Source organism: Octodon degus, unplaced genomic scaffold (assembly GCF_000260255.1).
Source record: "Octodon degus isolate 3935 unplaced genomic scaffold, OctDeg1.0 scaffold00236, whole genome shotgun sequence".
Classification (NCBI taxonomy): domain Eukaryota; kingdom Metazoa; phylum Chordata; class Mammalia; order Rodentia; family Octodontidae; genus Octodon; species Octodon degus.
In genome coordinates this window covers 3,111,330-3,121,578 of record NW_004524812.1, presented here as the reverse complement: position 1 = coordinate 3,121,578, position 10,249 = coordinate 3,111,330, and the positions used below count along the sequence as shown (strand labels likewise).

Below are 10,249 nucleotides of genomic sequence, written 5' to 3'. Positions count from 1 at the left end.
AGGCACTTATGCTACTGAACTATATACCTGGCCCCTGAACTGACCCTAAAAGGGCAGCTACTTTCCCTACAGATGAGGGACAGGAGAGAAGGGCATTCCAAGCAGAGGTGACTGTTTGCACAAGGGTAAAGCCGTGTTGTGGAAGCTGGCCTGTTCTAAGGAACTACAGGTTGCCTTTTTTTTTTTTTTTTGCTATTCAGAGGCAGAGTTACTGAGAAGCTGGTGAAACTTAAGGCTGTCCCGTGCATAGATTCCTTCCAAGGCCCTGTAACTAGTTTTAAGCCATAAGTTCATTATTACTTTTCTTGGATGACCCTTTGGGCCCTTCCAGATGCCATAAAACCTGGATCTGCCTCTGGGCCAGTGGCTGGAATGAGCTGGGGAAAAGCCAGGGCACAGGAGCCCCAAGAAGCAGGAGCCAGATCCTGGGGTGATTTATAGAGTGTGTGGATCTGCAGTCATTGAAAAGGTTTAAGAAAGACAATGGTGTGTGGTCTGATTGTCCTTTGAATAAAGTCCTGTGGTGTGGCATGAAAATATGCTAGAAACACAAAAATTTCAGTGAAGAGACTATTAGATCAATTAGATTGAGGCAAAAGGTTGAATAGCTGCTGAGCTGGGGAAGAGGAGAGAGATTTGGTAACTATTGAGTAGGTAAAAGCAGTAGGTTTTAATAGATACTGCATGTGTAGTTATGGAATAAGGACTTTTTTTTTTGCTCCTTGAATGCCTTCAGGGCACTTTTGGATGGCTGGAGTGTTGTGGGGATCGAACTACAGCATGCATGTGTAGTTATGAAGGCAAAAGAATAATCTAGAATGAGGCCTGAATTTCTGACTTTGGGAAGTGGACAAATGGTAGTGGCCTCCCATGAGTTAAGAACCTCACTTAAAGATAACACTCTTTGCTTGGGACATGTTGCAGTTGAGCTGGCTCTAGAATATCAGGAGCCGTGATAACCTTCAGTGGTAGACAGCTAAGTGGACAGACTGGAGTCCTGCAGAGGGTCTAGATGAGAAATACAGCTTCGGGTTGTCAAGGTAGAGATTCATTCCAACAGTGGACACAGGTAACATTATCTATGAGTCAGCATAGAGTGGATTGAAGACAAAAACTAGGGTCTGTGAGGTCAGCAGACTGGGCCTACTATCCCGAAAGGGACTGAGCAGGAGAAAAGGGAGAGCCTGGTGTGTGAGTGAGGGTTGGAGTAAAGCTTAGAGGAGGCATGTGGTGAGAGAGGGCTGGGGTCCAGGAGGGGGTGCAGGTCATGGGCTCTAACTCAGATGTCTTCTAGAATTTCAAATGGAAAGCAATTCAATTCATGTGTGCATGGGTGGGGTCAGACCACACACCATTGTCTTTCTTAAACCTTTTCAATGGCTGCAGATCTGCATACTCTATAAATTGCCCCAGGATCTGGCTCCTGCTTCTTGGAGCTCAAGTCCCCTGGCTTTTCCCCTAGCTCATTGCAGCCACTGGCCCAGAGGCAGATCCAGGTTTTATGGAGTCTGAGAGGGTCCAAAGGGACCTCCAGGCCCATTTCAGAAAGCACCATTCATCATTTTGAGCAAGGGCTGCTCATCCCTTGAGGAGTCTCTTGTTTCTCCGATGGACTGTATCTCCAATTGTGCTTCTCCCTTAAAGCTACAACAGTTGAACTCCCTTCTTTACAATGAATGAATAGATGTAGCTTCTTAATAATGAATTGAATTGTTTTCCATTTGAAATTCTAGAAGAAAGACACCTCTGTTTTTATATAGGCTTGTTTATTGTGCTCATCTTATTTGGTTGAGAATGAATTAGGGCCTGGAGAAAGGGCTAGTTCGGCTACAATCTGAGTGCTTAATCTCAGCTGCAGATTTTTCAGGAACTCCTCAATTAAATTTTGCACAGTTCTTTCAGTCACATACATTCACCATATCTAACAATGGGCAACGCCTTAATAATTACACTTTAGAAGTGCTGAATAGATACTGCCCCTACAGGCTAATATGGTTCCATTATATTTTTAAAATATTCTTATTTTTTCCTAATTATAAACATGATACTTACTTATAAAATATAAAATAATAACAAACTAAAGTAAGTGGGAATGAGCAGCTTCCCTGCAACTAGACTGGGCAGCAGGGGTCTCTTACAAGCTGCAGGGATCTCTGATAGAAAGCGATGATTTCTACATGCTACCAGGCTACTTAAGCGCACTCAGAGCAGTGCAGCTGCATTTAGACAGGACATCAGAATGCCTTGCTTTATCTGGGGCATGTGCTTCAACTGGGAAGAGCAGCAACTCAGACTGGACATTCTAGAAAGCTACCAGTTAAACAATGCTGGGAAAAATGGAACCTGAGGGGGAGACTGTGGAAAGCAGTCTGGAGGGGGAAGCGCCTGGGGACTTAGGCTTTGGTCTCAGACACACTTGGGTTCAAATCTCATCTTGCTAGTTGGTAGCTCAGGAAGCTTAAGGGAGATAGTAAACTACTCTGTGCCTATTCTCAAGTTTCCTGGGAAGGGAGGACAGCGATGACAATAACCCTTGCTGTAGAGGGCTGTGACGAAGCATACTTGATGTATATGGCATATGAAATGCTTAAACAATACCTCATACAGAGTAAGTACCTTAGAAACAGAAGGTCCTGTTGTAATCATAGTTTTTATTGATAGAAGAATCAAGAGTTATAGCTTCCAGTATATGGGAAGAAATGATAAATGGTATCCAGGAAAAAAAGAACTGAAAAATAGCCATTGAGTTTGGTAACATGAAGATCCTTGATAGATTTAGGAATAATTCAAGGGGAATTGTGGGTAGAGCCTAGATTGCCACAATTGCTGAATGAATGAAAGCCATGGATGTACGAGCATCAGAATCTCAAGAAGAACACGAGAACAAAACATGAGTCTGTCAGATTCGTGTTTACATGGAAATTTAGTATATGTAAGTCAGCAGGAAAAGAATGATCTATTTAAGAAATGGTGCTGGGAAAATAGGCCATCCATTTAGAAAAAAAAGTAAAATGAGACCCTCTTACACAAATGCCACTCCCAAAAATAGATTCCTATTGGACTAGAAACAAATTCTAAAAATATAAGGAGGAAATGTGGGAGAATATTTTTATAACTTTGATGATAGAGAAGGCTTTTCGAATCATGAACAGAACTCCCAAGTTATAGAAGAATAGAGTAACATTTAAATTCATTAAAATAAAAAATACTCATTTGAAAGATGTCTTAAATGTAAACATAAGCTACAGATGGGGCAGAAATATTTGCAACCTATGTAACAAAGAATTTTTCTAGAATGTATAAACAGCCTTTGTAATTCATTGAGAAATAAACAGATAATTGACAAAGGGGAAATACAAATGACCAATCACCGCATGAAATGATGCTCAGTTTCATCAGTGATTCAGGGAAATGAAACAGTGAAATATTTTGTGTCCGTCACATTTGCCAAAATAAAAGATGGCATAATATCCACTAACACAAGGTAATTTCATTCATGTTGGTGGGAGTGTAAATTGATACAGAGTGTTTCAGGAGGGCAAATTTGGCAGCATCTCTTAAAATTTTAAATGTGAATGATTCATGACCCAGCAGTTCCATTTTAAAACATACAGCCTGGAGAAACAATTGTACATGTTCCTGGGAAGCATACAGAGAGGACGTTTATTGCAGCATTGGTTATTGAATAAAAAAGCTTCATGTGAATTTCTGTCAGTTAACAGTGAAATGAACTATGATACAACCATACCATAGAATTATATTTAGCAGATTAAAAGAATGAGGTAGATTCATATGCGCTCATCTGGTTAGAGCACCGAATTGTGTTGTTACATGAAGAAAAGAAGTTGCAGAATGACACATAGAACATGGTGCCATTTGTATAAATCTATCCCCTTCGCCCTGTAAAACAACAAGCACTTCTCCGTATTTCTATGTGTAAATACATAGAAACGATGGGGAATGATACTCAACAGACTGAGAACAGTGATTACCTCTGAGGCAGGGAGAATATGTACATGTATTGCTTACATAATTAAAAATAGATGTCAAAAGAATGAAGTTTTAGAAAAGAAAGCTCATAAAGAAGCTTGGTTTAAAAGGCTTGTCTGAGCTGGGAAAAAGAAATAAGGTAGTGTAGAGAGGGAGACAAGGATACTGAGGCAATTCTTAAGAATAAGGAGTTGGGCCGGGGAGATGGCTCAACAGAATAAGTGTTTCCCTGGCAAGTACAAGGGCCTGAGTTCAATCCCCGGTTACACACACACACACACACACACACACACACACACACACACAAAAGAAAGAGGAGTGGTGATGAGGGTTTAAACAGGAACAGAAATCTCTAGAAGCAGAAAGAAAGAAGGAAGCTAGCTAAGATAGTTGTACTAATTTCTGTTGGTTTATTCAAAGGAACAGTTAATGGTTTTTTAAAAATCAATTTTGGTCAGGCTGGCCAGATAGCTCAGTGAACCAAAGTGCCTCCTTAGGGAGATGCAGGGACCAGGGTTCAATCCCCAGAGTGCCGTGCCAGTCCCGCTTGCAGGGTGTGCTGAAACAGTGACTGAGACTGGGAGTGGTGGTGTGTGCCTGTAATCCCAACACTTGGGAGGCTGAAAACAGGAGAATCACTACAAGTCCGATCTATATAGTGAGACCCTATAGACCCTGTCCCAAATACATACATATATACATAAATAAATAAATAAAAATCAATTTTGCATGCCTATATATGGTAATCTGAAAAACTATTTTGAAGATAACAATATCCAATATAATAAGCATTGTTACTTTCCTATCATCTTCTTTCTTTCTTTCTTTTTTTTTTTTTTTTTTTTGATTGAACTCAGGTCCTTGCACTTGCCAGGCAGGCACTTATTCTACTGAGCTATTTCCCCGGCTCTAGTTCAGAAGGGTTTTTTTGGCTGGCTCAGGATGCCTTCAGGGCAGGTCTAGTAAGGCTTGAGGTTCTAGGGATCAAACCACAGCATCCTGAGCTGGAGTGCTTTGTTTAAGCAGTCACTCCAACAACTGAGCTAATTGGCAGGCCCCCAACTTCCTATCATCTTGTTTTGAAATTCTGTATCATTTGTAATGTTTTTTTAATTTTTTATTCTCTTTAAAGTAAAGAAGAAGTTTCTAGAACAGACAGGAGGAGACAGATTTGAGAAAAGAATCAATGAGACTTAGTAACCAAGTTGGTGTGGGGGGACCCAGTTCAGTTTATCAACTACTAAGTGTCTACTTTGTGCTCAGTACAGTGTGAAGTGCCAGAGACACTAGGAGATAAAGCATATTTTTTAGTTAAGGGGCTCAGGGCTTAGTGAAAGGGACAAATATGTATATAGATTTCACTTAATGTGATGTATATGGTGATTGAGGTCTGTGGAGGGGAACTGTGGGAACAGGAAGGGCAGCAGTTGGCTAAGCCTGGTGGTGACAGAATAGGGTAGAGGTGGCTATTATGAATAGTTAATTATTCCACCTTATTCACTACATCCCAGCTCCCTGTCCTCCTCCTCCTCCTTCTCCTCCATTTTTTTTTTTTTTTCGGAACTGAGGATTGAACTGAGGCTCTTGCACTTGCCAGGCAACTGGCCTTCTTCTTGTTCAAACTTGTCAAGCTGGCATCTGCTTTAGGATCATTATTCCATTTGTTATTTAATCGGCTTGAAATGCTCTCCTCCTGGATAATTTCTTGGTAGTGGGGATTAAACCCAGGGCCTTTGCACTAAGCTATAGCCCTAATCCTTTTTCAATTATTATTTTATTTTTTTAAATTTTTGTGTATTTGGTACAGGGTCCTACTATGCAGCCCGGACTCTTAGTGATCCTCCTGTTTTCAACCTCCCCAGTACTGAGATTACAGGAGTGTGCCACCACACCTGGTCTTGGTGGCCAGTTCAGTGCACCTGGAGGCAGGGCCAGTGTGGCATGTGGTGCTGGGGATCCAACCCCAGTCCCTGAGCCTGTTTAAGCAGGCATTTAGTTCACTGGGCTATCTTGCTGGCCCTGAATTTTTGTTTTTAAAAGAGGGTCTTCTAAGTTGCTACCTTCCTCAGGCTGGACTTAAACTTGCAATCCTCCTACCTCAGGCTCCCAGAGTGCTGGAATTACAGGCCTATACCACCCCCAACTTCTTTAGCTGTTTCATTTTCACTCCTACAGCTCAAATATCACATCCTCAGAGGAGCTTCCCCTGCTCACTAATTTAAAGTAGCTGGACTGTAGGGATCCGTTGGTCTTACTGAAAATGGTTCTACCTGGGGAAACACGGCAGCAGAAATGAGAAAGATAGACAAGAAGACAAAAGCTGGGCTAGGTGGCCACCAGTCTGCCTGATGGGCAAGACTCATGCGCCACCACAATGAAACCTACATTTATTTATATCTTTTGCAAAGTTAGTAACATGTGACACAAGGTTGCCTAGTGACTAGTAGTCGACATTAGCCAGTCAGTATGCTTATCTCAGGACTAAGGTAGCCTGTTTGCTTTAGGCACTGAGGACCAGCCCTGTCTACACACTTTTCACTGATTTTCCATCTTTCTGAGGCTCCCTACATATCCCCCTTTTTTGTTTTGTTTTGTTAGAGATGGGTGTTCCATTGCAGTTAGCTATATTTGGAAAAGTGTTTAGAAGAGTATTTGCAGGGGCCGGGGAGATGGCTCAGTAGAATAAGTGCCTAGCAAGCACAAGGGCTTGAGTTCAATCCCCAGTTCCACACACACACACACAAAAAGACCTTTTCATACTTGATGCCAGATTGTAGGTATTTGAATTCAGCAATATAACCCTGTATAGTCCAATAGTCCATAATAGTAGTAAGTTATCAGCACAGCTGGTAATTGTCAGAAGTTATTGACTTGAACCTTTTATAGCATAGCATATTAATATGGCATTACTGGGGCTGGGGAGATGGCTCAGTGGTCTAAAGCACCTACTTAGAACAAGCTTAGCAAAACGCAGGGACCGCGGTTCAATCCCCCAGCACCACATGCCAGCCAGCCCCGCCCCCTGGTGGGCTGAGCTGGCCACACACACACACACACTCTAAATAAATAAATAAATAAACTTAAAAAAATGTTTAAAAAAAATATGGCATTACTTTTCATACCTCATGGTTAACACTTTTCTGCTGGATGGTTAAGACCAAGTTAAAAGGGTGGGAGATCCCTGGCACCACCAGAAAAAAAAAGGAAAGAAAGAAAGAAAAAAAACCAAGTTAAAGCAAGACCCCTATAACTACAAACATAACTTTTGCTATCTTACAAGGTCAGTTAAATCTCCTCAGGATTTGCCTTGGAACTGTGTACAGCACATCTTAGGTCTTCTGTCAGTGTCAGCCATCTGGATGAGTCTTGACCAATTTGCTCTCTGTGAAAGCCTGAGAGACTTTTTCTCTCCATGTGACTCTTCTTAGGCACACTGTGCATTGTCGATCACTTTCCTCTGTGGCCCCATAATCTCCTTGATCAGAAAATTTGGGACACAACTGAGTTGCAGGGTGTCACAGCACAGGTTCTCTTATGTCCTGAGTCCTCACTGACTTTGAAGGACTAGAGACAAAATATTGGCTATCCTTTTAGCCCATCTATCTCTAACTTTTGGTCTGCAAACTTTAGTTGTTAAACATTCAGAAGAGAAGCTTAATGACATTATTGCCCTGTAACAGAGGCCGTTAAGCTTAACATTACTATCTTTCTGAATATCAAGCACCTTAGACACAAAATGGAACTGTTGTTTTCCATCAACCGTGGATATTCTAGTATTTAAATCCTTATAGAGGGCCGGGGAGATGCTCAGTAGAATAAGCACTTGCCTGGCAATCACAAGGGCCTGAGTTCAATCCCCAGTTCCACCAAAACCAACCAACCAAACAACAACAACAAAAAATCCTTATAGAATGCTCAAAGAACAATTACACATTTTTATATAGAAATTTAGAAATTAAACTGTATAAAACATAGTAGCAGGACAACCCTGTGACTTTTTGACATGCTTACATTTTCGTTTTGACATAACATAACCCTTTTAACCAGTCTTCTCTAGTACATAAGAATCTTTTTACTTAATTATCCTTAAGTGGAATATGTATCACAAGGCTTTTTCTCACCCTCTCTTTTTTTTTTTGAAAGAAAGTCTTCTTACAATAAGCAATCTTTGTTTAACATTTTAGAAGACCTGTACACTTGGAATCATGGATACACTTAAGACACCGTGAGATTAACAATAGTTACTGCACATGTGCAATTTTTAATTTAGTTGAATACCAAAACCATTTGTGAGAGAAACCCAACTGTAATTTTTCTAAAAGACTTTAATCTTTAAACCAATGACCAATTTATTGAGGGTCTCTCCTAAGAGACTATTGAAATTATTGGGAGCTCCTCATTAATGAACAAAAAGATTGGCCACATCTCCTATTCCTCAATAGGACTTTTCTCTGAATAATTTCTTCCCACTCTAAGGAATTGTGTTTCTTTTTTGTTGTTGTTGTTTGTTTTTGTTTTTTGTTTTTGGCGGAACTGGGGATTGAACTCAGGTCCTTGCGCTTGCCAGGTCAGCACTTATTCTACTGAGCTATCTCCCCGGCCTCTAAGGAACTATTGCTTAGTTAATTTAAAATTTTCAGGCCAGTTAAATAACTCAGTGGATTAAGCACCTGCAAGCAGGAACAGGGGCCTGCTGTGCCGGCCCCGCTCTAGAGGTGTGCTGAGATGGCAATTGAGAGTGGGTGTGGTGGTGCATGCCTGTAATCCCAGCTCTTGGGAGGCTGTAAACAGGTGGGTCACTACCAAAGTAGTGAGACCCTGAACACCCTGTTGAACCTTCCCTAAAATACACACACACAAAAAAAAAATTAAACTTTTTGATAAACTTTGTATAAACCAATTTTGATATGACTTAGACCAGCTGGTAACTTAGGAAAAAGCATGCTTTTAAGTCTATACTCCAAATTGTCATATTATGAAGAAATAATCAACAAGTTAAAACAAAAAAAGGGGGGCTGGTGAGATGGCTCAGTGGTCTAAAGCACCTACTTAGAACAAACTAAGCTAAGCAAAACACAGGGACCGCGGTTCAATCCCCCAGCACCACATGCCAGCCAGCTCCGCCCCCTGGTGGGCTGAGCTGGCCACACACACACACTAAATAAATAAATAAATAAATATTTAAAAAAAAGAATATTCTCTTTAAAAAAAAACAAAAAACAAACAAACAAAAAAAAGGGAACAGCTACTCACAGAACAACATACACATAGACAAATACACCATACACACAAATAACCATCTTTACAAAATTATGAGTGCACTCAACTATATATTTCTGGCCAGATTAACTTTTAGTAACTCTATTGAATTTTTTTAAATTTATAGTTGTAAATAGACTAGTCAGATTTTGTTATTTGTCAATAAGCAGAGATCTCTTAGCAGAGTGAAAATTTTGGAAGAACTAGTCTTTTATCTCTAACATGTACATTTTGTATTTTTTGTGTACTAGTAAAATTTAGCTCAGTTATCTTTATATATTTTACCATCTATTTAAATCTTAGATTTCCATTTTGTCAGTTCCTTTAATAGGTCCCAGGCTGGATCTAGTAGAGTGAAAATCATTTAGGGTTGCAAGATGTCTAACCTGGTTCTGAACAGCTTAAGACACAATTTGCCCCTGTTGAATAAGGTGTCCCAAATATGAAAGGGGTGTCATAGTTTCCACCTTTTCAGGGGTTATCACTAGATCTGCATGAGGAAGGCATCATCTAATTGGATAAACATGCGATGTAAAATGGAGGGGGATTCACAAGCCAAGAGAATGTCATCTATGTAATAAATATATGCAGATGGATAGGCCTGTCGCACTGACCAAATGGCTGAAGCCACAAACTCTTGCCACAGAGTTAGACTATTCGCCATACCTTGTGGTACACACCACCATTGAAAACGGCACATAGGAGCCTGATCATTAATGCAGGGTAAACTAAAAGCAAAAAATTTTTTTATCTTCAGGGTTGAGAGGGATAGAAAGGAAATGGTCTTTTAAATCAATCACCATAAGGGAAAAATGTAACAGAATAGCTACAGGACTGGGCAGTCCCTGTTGCAGTGCCCCCATACCCTGTAATATGTCACGACTGGTATATAGGGGAGGAAATGAGCAGAAAAATAACTAGAATGACCTTCTACACCCCTCCAAATTAGCAACGTAGCACTTCTGTAGGGTAAGAAACTTTGCCCACCCCTTGTAAATCT

At 40.5% G+C, this 10,249-nt stretch overlaps 1 protein-coding gene across 5 annotated transcripts in view; it reads left to right on the top strand.

The window, feature by feature from the left end:
- Positions 1–10,249, top strand: part of Sept6 (septin 6) — an 89,958-nt gene that overhangs the window by 36,304 nt on the left and 43,405 nt on the right. The gene's annotated exons all lie outside the window — the stretch shown is intronic.